At 43.4% G+C, this 10,657-nt stretch overlaps 1 pseudogene; it reads right to left on the bottom strand.

Moving 5' to 3' along the window:
• Window positions 1-1,992: 1,992 nt before the first annotated feature.
• On the bottom strand, window positions 1,993-10,421 carry LOC142840344 (uncharacterized; annotated as a pseudogene).
• Between the last annotated feature and the right edge of the window lie 236 nt (window positions 10,422-10,657).

The raw sequence follows: 10,657 nt of genomic DNA, 5'->3' as shown, positions 1-10,657 counted from the left end.
ACTAAAGCTGTGGCTTTGGCAGCAGGATCCAGCCCATTCCTTAGCTTCCCAGCCTCATGGCGGAGGTACCTCTGTAGCCACGTTTATTGCCACAAGTCTATGGCGTTTCAAGGTCCCTGCCAGTAAGTAAGCTGCAACATTATGTCCACAGACAACACACAAGTCCTCTCTCTGTAGTTGGCCCTCCTGCCTCAAACAGTCAGAGTTTGCCCTGGCAGGACGGCCCAGAAAGCTGGCATTTTAAAACAACACAGGATTTTTCCTGCTACTGCTGAAACAAACAAGCATTCAGTCGGCTTTTATCAACACCATTTAAGTGTTTTGTGGAAGGACCTCTTAAAAGATCTGCAAGCTTTGCAGCTAAAGTTGAGTCAGGAAGCCTCCCTTAGATGAGAGCGCTTGCTTGCCTCTAGCAAGCAGAGCAGACCCGAGAAATTGCTGCTACTAAGAAAACATGCTTCACTCCATTCTTTCCCAAGCTTTCTCAAGCTTTCTGTGGATTCAGTTATCCCCACGTTGGGCACCATTCTGTAGTAGGAGCTGCGGGTTGCATTCCACCACCCAGCTCCTGCCATCGGCTAGCTTTACCCAAAATAACAACAAACAAACTGTATTCTTTTAAACACTGCTTGGCCCATTAACTCTAGCCCTTACAGGCTAATTCTCATATCCCAATCAACCCATGTCTAATTATCTGTGTAGCATCAGTCTTACCAGGAAAGATTCATCATGTCTGACCTGGCGGCTTGCTTCATTGTGTCTGCCTGGGAGAGGGGAGCATGGCCTCTGAGCTCACTTCCTCTTCCTCCCAGCATTCTGTTCTGTTTACTCCTCCCACCTATGTTTTAACCTATCAGGGCCAAGCAGTTTCTTTATTACTTAACCAATGAAATCAACAGATTGCTATATGACACTCCCACCTCAAGGGAAGGCTCTGTCTCAGCAGCATTCATGGGCAGTACTTCTCTGGCTTCACATTCTGCTGCAGCCTTTTAGGTGCCTGTACAGAACTCTCCCGAGACTTGTATGATAAGACAACTAGCCTACCAATTCTGGCATGGTGTCTGTGGAGAGGGTCTTGGGGGAAGGGGGTGTGAGCAGCATCAGGAGACCATGGACATGAGCACTGGGCAGTGGCAGCTGCAGCTGTGTGTGTCTAAGCAGCTAACATTCCTGACAAAACAGATATGTCCAGGAAAAATATGGAACCAGAAACTCGGAGGAAGGGAAGGGCTGGTTGGTGGTTACTACCTTTGCCCACCTCTGTGGGGCAGGCAGGTAAGGAAAGTACATAGTATAATCTCACCCATTTTTAAGTGTTATTCTGACCATCTTCCAGCATGTTCTAATTTGTAATTTTTCAGAGAGAACTGTTTAGAAGGGACCTCATCTTGTCATAACATTAAAGGTTGTTTTAAGGACCCACTAGGGTTGTTACGCCATTGCTGGTGATATACATGGGAGGCCTGCCCTTTCCTGAAGGGAAAGGACAGGGGGAGGGGCGAGGGTTGAAGGGAGGCACTGGGAGGAGTAGAGGGTAGGAGAGGAAAATGTGGTCAGGCTGTGAAAAAAATGATAATTAATTGTTAACAGAAAGAGAACCCCTAGTGCAGCCTGGGGAGATCACTTAGTGCTTAGAAGGACCCGATGGCACTCCTGAAGATGAGATCCCAACCCCTGGTTCTCACATGAGGGAAGGAGAGAACAAACTCCCAGATTTCCCTCTTCATCCACATGTTCAGGTGTGTCATGCTCACACACATAGTTAAAGTAAGCCCGGTTCTAATAAGGAACTGAAGTTGAGAAACAGGAATTGACTTTATATGTGTTTGGTCAGGGCTTCTCAACCTTCCTAAGACTGTGACCCTTTAATACAGTTCCTTATGTTGTGACCCCAACCATAAAATTACTCCATTTCTACTTTATAACTGTCATTTTATACTATTATGAATCGTTATGCCAATATCTGTAGTTTTCAATGGTCTTACACAGTCAACCTCTGTGAAAAGGCTTTTGGTCCCTGAAGGAGTCGTAGCCCACTGTTTGAGAACAGCAGCTGTAGGCCTCTCTAATATCAGCATCCTCATCCACACTGCTCTGATCCAGTATGACAGTACTGAGAAGAAACAGAAAAGGCATGTAGGTGTAGGAATATTTTTCTGTCTCTGCTGCTAGCTCCTGAATCACAACACTGAGAATTATTATTAATTATGAAACCCCAGCCAATAGCTTATGCTTATTTCTAACTAGCGATTACAACTTAAATTAACCCACTCCTTTTAATCTACCTTTTTGATGTGGCTCAATTGCCTGTGCATTGTAGTGCCCATGATGCCTCCTATGCATCTGACTGGTGACTCACATGTCTCTGCCCTTCTTCTTCTAGCATTCTCTCTACCCTGAAAATCCTGTCCAGAGACTGGACACTTAGATTTTTATTAAACCTGTGAGAGTGACATATTTCCACAGTGAAAAGGATTGTTCCACAATAGGCAGGTGAAGTTGTAAAGAAATCCTGAAGTTTCCTCATGCATAGTAGCAGAGAACAGGCCCACATAATAGGCTATTGATTGGAGGAGAGGGAATAATTCGGATGGGAACAAAAAACTACACCAAAGTAAAGGAATCATCAATGGTCCTTGAGCAATTGTCCTGGATTTCATGTCGCAGTTTACACATCTTTGTAAATGATATGATGGACTGGAGAGATGGCTCTGTGGTTAATGACTGCTCTTGCAGAGGACTCAGGCTCATTCCCACCACTCACATGGTTACTTACAGTGATCTTTGGCTCCAGTTAGGCTCCAGTTCCAAGGGATTTGACACCCTCTTCTGATCTCCACAGACACAAGGCAGACACATGGCACACACACCTACACACAAAACACTCAGACACATGAAAAGAAACAAATCTTTGAAAGAAGGCGCTGGTGTTTATTCATTGATTTAGAAACAAGTATATGGTGATGGTCACTGTGAATGAGCATGGCTTACTCCACGTTGATAAAGGGAATCAACGGTGGAAAGAAATTGGAATGCTGGCATCAGTCTGTCCTATAACAGAGGTCTGTATGCAGGGAAGACCTAAGGATCGTTCTTCTGGAATACTACAGACTTCTGAATCCCCATGACTGAAGAGCACCAACGTGGCTCTTGCCCACATGTCACAGTTCCCAGTAGAAGTCAGGGGTCTCAAGAGAATAAGTCAAAGGCAATGAATCTACGTGGACTTTAGAGTAACAAGGGCCAAGAGACAGCACTTGATCACCAAAGGCAGGTAAGTTTTCATCAGAGGCAGGGTCATGATTACGGTGGACAGATTTGTGTAGACCTATTTACTGCACCTGCATCCGGTGTTTCCAGAAGTGAAACACATAGTAAGCTCAAAATTAGCCTCAGTCTGTACATGTAGCTCTGCCTGAGACCTATAAGGGTATATCGAGTGAACAGGTAAAGGCCAGCCTTGTCAGAGTGCCAAGACTTATTAGGGGATGGAGCAGCAAGCCTGGCTGAAGCCCTGACTAGTATCATGTAGCCAGGCATGAGAATGATGCCTTCATACACTCATCTTATGCATGAGGAGAATAAAACAGAGAGGTCAAGTGACGTTTCCAAAATCACACAGAAAGCTGAGAAGGAAACACAGCAGGAGGCCTGTAAGAAACCCTGTCTGAAAAGAATGTGGACTCTCAGAGAAGATGGCCTACACCAGGAGAACATGGCTCATTGAATCAACTAAGCATAGCTGACATGGACTCTCGGAGACCAAAACAGCAAGCATAGGACCTGCAAGGGTCTTTAATAGGTCCTCTTGTGAATGTTGTGGGTGTTAGCTGGGTTTTTTTGATGGGGCTCCTATGAGTGGAAAACTGTTTGACCGGATTTTGTGAATGTTTTCCTTTTGTTGGGCTGTCTTGTCCATCATCTGTATGACGGTTTTGCCTAGTTTTATTATATCTTGTTTTATTCTGTCTGCCTCTTCTCTCTTAGAGGCCTGCTCTTCTCTGAAGAGGAAATGGAGGATAGCTGATCTAGGGGACACAGGATATCAACGAGTTAGAGAGTGGAGGAAGGATAATCTGTGGTCAGGATATACTCTAATGAGAAAAGAATCTATTTTCAATAAAACATTTTCAATGTGGATTGCACCTGAAGCATGATACTAAAAGCTGCCCTTCCTCTCCACATCCATGAAGCATACACATACATGAAAAGGTTTTCAGGGATTACATTCTACACACTCTCTGCCAAGGACAAGGTAACTCATCATGCCCTTGAATTATTTGGTTTACTTGAACTACTGCTTAGAATAAAATTATCTCCTCTGACTCTCTGGAAAGTCACACCCCACTACATCAATTCATGTCTATGTAATCCTCATGATATATGCCTATAATAGAAAAAATGGGAGAGCTTATATTTGGCCTTGAATCAATGTTAACAAAGGCACAACACGTCCCAATTCTGGTTCTGATTAAATAGGTGCAGGAACAGCTGAAATAACTGCCATGGATTCCTCAAATTTGATTGTTTGAGATGGTCCCAGGATTTCTGATCTAGTTGAAGAGCCAGAAAGCTGAATATATTACTAATTTCATTTTCTGTATGACCCTGTACTGTTTTATCCATGAAAGATCTACAAAAATGCAGGGCCCTTGCTGGGTGACTGTGGAGGTTTCTGTGGCCTCCCATAGAGGCCTCTTATCTCCTATGCACAGGAAAAGAAGCTGCAAGAAAGTGGATGTGTCATTACCTGTATAAGTCTCATTTTTAGCAGGCCTCCTCGAAATTGGTCTAAGGTCGTAGAGGACACTGAAGATGAGATGGTGGTAATTGGCTGCCATTGCCCTGGAGTGCATACATGAGTAACTGCTTTTTAAATAAGTCGAGGAGAAAGGACTGGGGGATGATGAGGAAAAGAAGGTGGAAATGGTAAATGAGGGGACAAGAATAGTCGATAGAAAGAAGAAAGAAAGCAGAAGATAAGAGAAGGGGAGGAGGAAAAGAAAGGGAGAGAGAAAAGCTCAAAGGAAGAAAAGAAAGAAGATATGGATCATTATATTGTTAACAGTCTCTGGTGACCGGACTTCTATACCTTAGTTTCAGCATTAACTGGAACATTGATTCTTGTCCTGCTCAGACTAACAGTGGCACCCTGCCTCTTCACCTGCAAGGCCAACTGCCTCAAACAGAAAATAAACTCATTTAAGTTACTGGTCCCTAGAAACAACTATGCCCTCCTAGAACAGGACAAGTCAATGATTTGACTCAAGCCCTCTGACCTAGTCGGAAATGTGACAGTTTAATCCAGTGAAGAGGTTCCTCCATCTTCTATTCTTGTTGAGGCCATTTCAGGTAGAAATAGACTTTGATCTCTGTCATGGAGAATCCCACGGGAAATTAATTAATTCTATTCTAGGGACCAAAGATCAGGGATATTCTATCTAACTTAGCTGTGCTTAAACTTCCTGTTTGTATGAACCCCTCCTTCAGCTAGCTGCTATCTTAGCTTCAGTAAACAGCTTGGTTCAAACTGCTTACTTCTGCACAGGCATCTGCATCTGCTGAGCTAGATGCTAGGACATCTAGTTTTTAAGATGCCATTACAACCACCATGTTCTGGACACCTGGGGCCATGCCTACATGCCCAGATACCTGGGTGTCATCCTTTTCAGCTGGAATAAAGACTTTTTATCAGCTCTAGACCGTGTGAGTGGTCATCTCTGCTCACAACTATGGAGTGCTCTATCCTAATTGGAATGTGTTCATAACCTCTTCCCTTCAAGACTCAGGAAACATAGCAGAAGAGTAAGCAGAAAGCTGGAAGATCCAAAGGTGCCGGATGACTCTAAAGGAACAAAAATCTATTTTCTGTCCAAAAGGTCAAAAATCAAAATGAAATAAATGTTATTCAACAATACAATCGCTTGTGCTTCCTTGTACAGACAGCTCAATCCTAACTCCCACTGACGCTCCTCAATGGGGCCCATCTCACGAAGGACAAGGGGTGCTGTAAGATTCACTACTTAGGATAGTCGGATACCTGTTTCCTACCTCCCCTTAACTGTCAGAAAAAAATCTCCTTCTTTCTCAGGCTCCTCCTCCTCCTTCTCATTCCCCTCTCCTTTTTCTCCCTCCAGCATCTTCTCCTTCTGTTCCAGTGTTTCTGAATCTACTCTGGCATATTTTTCTTCATCAAAACACGTAATTTCTCTGCAGTAAACCGCTATACTCCCATGATTTCAGCTCATCATTTATCGATGGACGGCTTTTTATTGCTCCATCACTTAAGCAGGTAGGGTGATTACAAGGAATCACACTTGCCAAAAGAGTGTGCAAAGTTACAGCCTATCCAAAGCTCAAACAAACAAACAAACAAACATCCTTCCCAAATTGACTTGGGAGAGTTAACACTTCTCCAAGGGAGGCCTGCACAAAGACGTGATGTTGTAATCTATAGGATTAGGGAAATGAGCCAATTCAGAAAATTCATTCAGATAACTTGGGATTCACTGCTTCCATCATGTAGGTAATAGGGTAGGTCACTGTCACCTATGGACTTTTGCCCTGGCCCTCTTCCATGCCCTATAAAGTTTTCTGGGCTCAGGACAAAAGCTATGGTCTCAATGAGAGTTGAAGCTTGATAGTGATGCCCTACTTCTTGCCAACATGAAGAGCATCCTGGGCTCTGTTCTTATACCAGGAGATCCAACGTTTTTAGGCTGAACCTCCAGACAGCAATGTGATCTGTAACAATGTGGAGAGCAGTTAACAAAACCGCCTCTTCCTTAATACATAGCCATCTATGGAAATACAGTCACAGTTACCTGTTAGATGTCACCATCCTCTCAGGCTCCTAGGGAATAAGGGTCCATTATATTGGGAAATCATTAAACTGCACATCTTTGTGTCCATGCCATTTGGCTCCCTCCCTGCCCCTTCTATTATGTGGATGCATAGTCTAAAGAAGACCAACAAAGGACCAGAAGCCATGCGGGGAACTCAAACATACCAACACGATGCCTCCATGAACTCAATCAAATCCCCAGTGTGCTGTGAGGAGGCCACTTGTTGGTTCTCACCTGTCCAGTTAGCTTAGCCCCAAAATAATCACAAAGCAACTATATTAATTAAGTCACTGCTGGCATATTAGCTCTAGCTAATCTAGCTAGTTCTTCAGTGTATCAGCCTCTAGAGATGCACTGCATCAGCCCCTAGAGCTTCTGTAAATGAGCCTCTCTGGAGCTGCAATGCATTAGCCTCTCTCTGGTGCTGCAGTTCATCAGCATCTAGAGCTGTAGTGCATAGGCCACTAGAGTGATAGTGCATCAGCCTCTATATATGAAGTACATCAGTATCTCTAGAGCTGATATTCATCATCCTCTAGAGCCGTACTGCATCATCTTCTCTGGAGCTGCAGTGCATCAGCCTCTAGAGCTGCACCGCATCAGCTTCTCTAAAGCTGCAGAGCATCAGCTTCTCTGGAACTGCAGTGTATTAGACTCTAGAGCTGTAGTGCATAGCCCTCTAGAGGTGCAGTTTATCATCCTCTCTGGAGCTCCAGTGCATCAGCCTCTCTGTAGTTGCAATACACCTGTCTCTCTAGAGATGCAGTGCATCATCAGTCTCTCTAGAGCTGCAGTACAAATGGCTCTGGAGTGATAGTCCATCAGTCTCTCTAGAGATGCAGTGCATCAGTCTCTCTAGAGCTGCAGTACAAATGGCTCTGGAGTGATAGTCCATCAGTCTCTCTAGAGCTGCAGTACAAATGGCTCTGGAGTGATAGTCCATCAGCCTCTCTAGAGATGCAGTGCATCATCAGTATCTCTAGTGCTGCAGTACAAATGGCGAACATGAAGGTTCAACTTTGCTGCTGTCTACATTGGCTTTCCACAAACTTACAAAGGTGGAAGGCCAACCAATTTCACTTGTGAGTGTCTTCCCACATGACTCTTGGACAAATTAAACACAGGTTAGTTATGAAACACTGAATATCTCTCTGGCCTCACTTAATCCACACTTATTACTAAGTGTTTATTTGTTGAAACTGAGCCCTGTTTTCTCCTACTGCTTGCTACATCAATTAGAATGTCCCCAAGGTCACTTAGAGTCTACTACAACAGTACAGATAAGTTCCCTGAAATGACCTCAGTGTCCGGACTTCAGTATTAATCTCTGTACACATACCAGTAAACATTAATGTTTTCCTATATGCATGACCATATAATACTCAATGCTGTCTATATATATGATGTTCCCATACTGATTATAAGTGTTCTGTGAATCTCAAATGGCTGAAAGACATGTGAGGAAATGTTTAACATCCTTAGTCATCTGTGAAATGCAAACCCAAACAACTCTAAGATTCTATCTTACACCTATAAGAATGGCCATGATCAAAACACAGATGACAACTTATGCTAGGGAGGATGTGGGGTAAACTGAACTCTCCTGCATTGGTGGTGCGAGTGTAAACTTGTACAGCTGCTTTGAAAATAAGTATGGCGATTTCAGAGAAAATTAGGAAACAATCCATGTCCACACCCAGCGATACTACTGTTGCCTATATACCCCCAAATACTCAATCACACCACAAGAACATCAGCTCACATATGTTCATAGCAGCATTATTCATAAGAGCCAGAGCCTGGAAAAAACCTAGATGTCCCTCAGTCAAAGAATGGATGAAAAAATTGTACATGTGCACAACAGTAAAAAAAAAATAATAATGACATCTTGAAATTTGCAGGCAAATGGATAGATCTAGAAAACACCATATTGAGTGATGTAACTCAGAAACAGAAAGACAAATAGAATATTTACTCACTCATAAGTGGTTTCAACACATAAAGCAAGGAAAACCGGCAATCCTGGGAACCCGAAACAACAAAGAGGACCCTGAGACAGGCATAAATAGATCTACTTAGGAAGTAGGAAAAGACAAGATCTCCTAAGTAAACTGGGAGTGTGGGGGTCACAGGACAGTGATACTGGGAGAAGGGAAAAAGTAAAGGGAGCAGAGAAAAATATAAAGCTCAATAAAGACAATTAAATAAAATAAAAATGCTAAAAAATTGTGCGATTTTTTTTTTCAATTAAGAGACTACGGTGTCTCCAATAATGGGAAAAGACATTAATGGCTGCCCGTTCCATTTTAACTCTGGAAAACTTCAAGAGTCAGTGCTCAGTTACTATTATAACCCAGACAAGGACACCTCTCACCCACGCTCACTGTTCATAGTGGATACAAGAACATGGACCATGACCTGAAGCACAGTGCCCTGTCCAAAGCCTTTTCAGACATACTAAATCGCACTCTGGATTCTCCCAGCAACAAGCGCTTTGCAAGATCCTTCCTGTGAGAAGAAGATGGAAGGTGGAGCTGTTAGGGAAATACAGCATTTCACCTTGGCAGGATGAAAGTCATTTCAGGAGATGAATCCCACCCATCACAAAACTATGTAGAGATGGTGAGCTTTAAAGTATGAAAGCGGCTTTTCATTGATCTCCATTTTAATGCAAAAAATAACCACATTAATCAGCACCAGGATCATATGCTATACTAGTAGAGGGATTGCTTAGAAACCACTAGGTCTTGAATTCAATTCCCATTATAAAAGGGGGGCCATGAAGAAGAAGAGGATAGGAAGGAGGAGGAAAAAACAAAAGGAAAACTTAAAGAACAAATTGAGAGGCACCAACCAGTTTCTAGATTCAACACTGCATGTGTGTGTGTGAATGTGTGTGTGTGTGTCTGTGTGTGTGTGTGTGTGTGTGTGTGTGTGTGAGAGAGAGAGAGAGAGAGAGAGAGAGAGAGAGAGAGAGAGAGAGAGAGAGAGAAAGTAGGTTGGCTTTAACTTCTCAAACATCCTTCCCATACCCAGCAACTAAACAAAGACCTCGTGCTTGGGCTCAAAGCAGATAGGACCCATAGTGTGAAGAACACACCTCCTAATTAGATGCTGATGGATGGGAGCTGGAACAGCTACTGAAACAAGTCACATACCTTATGATCTCATTGGGGTACTTAGTTTTTTCAAAAACATCTTCCAACTCATTCAGCTGCCTGGGTGTGAGACCAACTGTATCCACGGCCTTGTACACAGGACCTGTGGCACTCTGGCAGCAGCCACGTTCTCCTGCTCCTTCTACTGTGGGTTTCTGTACCCTTAGTGGCTCCCATGGCTCTCATGCCTGATGTCATCACCAACGTAGTTGAAGTTAACTACGTGGGTCACATCATCCTTGTGGTGTGGGATGCCCTGGTTCTTTGATTTGTCGGAACCTTTAAGAGAACCTTCACAATAGATGACAATTTCTGTTGCTGCAGTGGCCTCATGTTCAAAATCAAGGCTCATCTCAATCTTATTTTCATTCAGTTTGTAGAAACTGTGTTCCACATGTTGGGATTGGAAAGCCATGATGAGACCTAAAAGAGAGTAGTGTCATCTCCATAAATGGTTTGTGGATAGTAATGATTTTGTAACCTGTGGGTTTTTAGCAAGTTTCACATCCGTCCTCTTTCCATCACACAATCCCTATAGGAGATACGTGCCCACTGAAAGTGGCTCTAGGGAGCATGTGCAGAATGGATCTAACATGGATCCAACCAAGTACACCAAAGCCTCTAGGAATGGAGTGGAGGAGAAAGAAAGCT

Source organism: Microtus pennsylvanicus, chromosome X, assembly GCF_037038515.1.
Source record: "Microtus pennsylvanicus isolate mMicPen1 chromosome X, mMicPen1.hap1, whole genome shotgun sequence".
Classification (NCBI taxonomy): Eukaryota; Metazoa; Chordata; class Mammalia; order Rodentia; family Cricetidae; genus Microtus; species Microtus pennsylvanicus.
Note: the sequence above shows the minus strand (reverse complement) of the source record. Positions and strands in the feature narration are given on the sequence as shown.